The sequence below is a fragment of the Cariama cristata genome, unplaced genomic scaffold, assembly GCF_000690535.1.
Source record: "Cariama cristata isolate BGI_N322 unplaced genomic scaffold, ASM69053v1 scaffold25578, whole genome shotgun sequence".
NCBI lineage: Eukaryota > Metazoa > Chordata > Aves > Cariamiformes > Cariamidae > Cariama > Cariama cristata.
The window spans coordinates 4,718-5,060 of NW_009629794.1; the positions used below are offsets into that span (position 1 = coordinate 4,718).

General features: G+C 66.5%; 1 protein-coding gene across 1 annotated transcript in view; it reads right to left on the minus strand.

The window, feature by feature from the left end:
• The window catches only part of LOC104165632 (tripartite motif-containing protein 35-like), a 3,925-nt gene that overhangs the window by 2,988 nt on the left and 594 nt on the right, over window positions 1-343 (minus strand).

Genomic DNA, 343 nt, shown 5'->3' on the forward strand with positions numbered 1-343 from the left:
TCCTCCCCGTGCAGCCCTGGCCCATCCTGCCTCCCCATCCTGCATCCCTCCCTGGCTGGGGGAATTGCGCAGCCCCCATCCCAAACCCACTCACGACCCCGAGGCGCTGCTGCAATAACCCACGCGGAGGAGGAACGAACCGAGGAAATGCGGGGACCGGGTCACCCTCCAAACCCCTCGGAGCATCACCCCGCTCCCCTCTCCCGCAGGGCAAACCACCGTGCCCCAGAGTGGCACCGGGTAATTATTGGGCAGGGAGAGCGTGGGGCAGGGATGGGGCAGGGATGGGGCAGGGACACTCCCACAGGGACCCACCCTCGCAGCGTGGATGGTTCATCTTTCT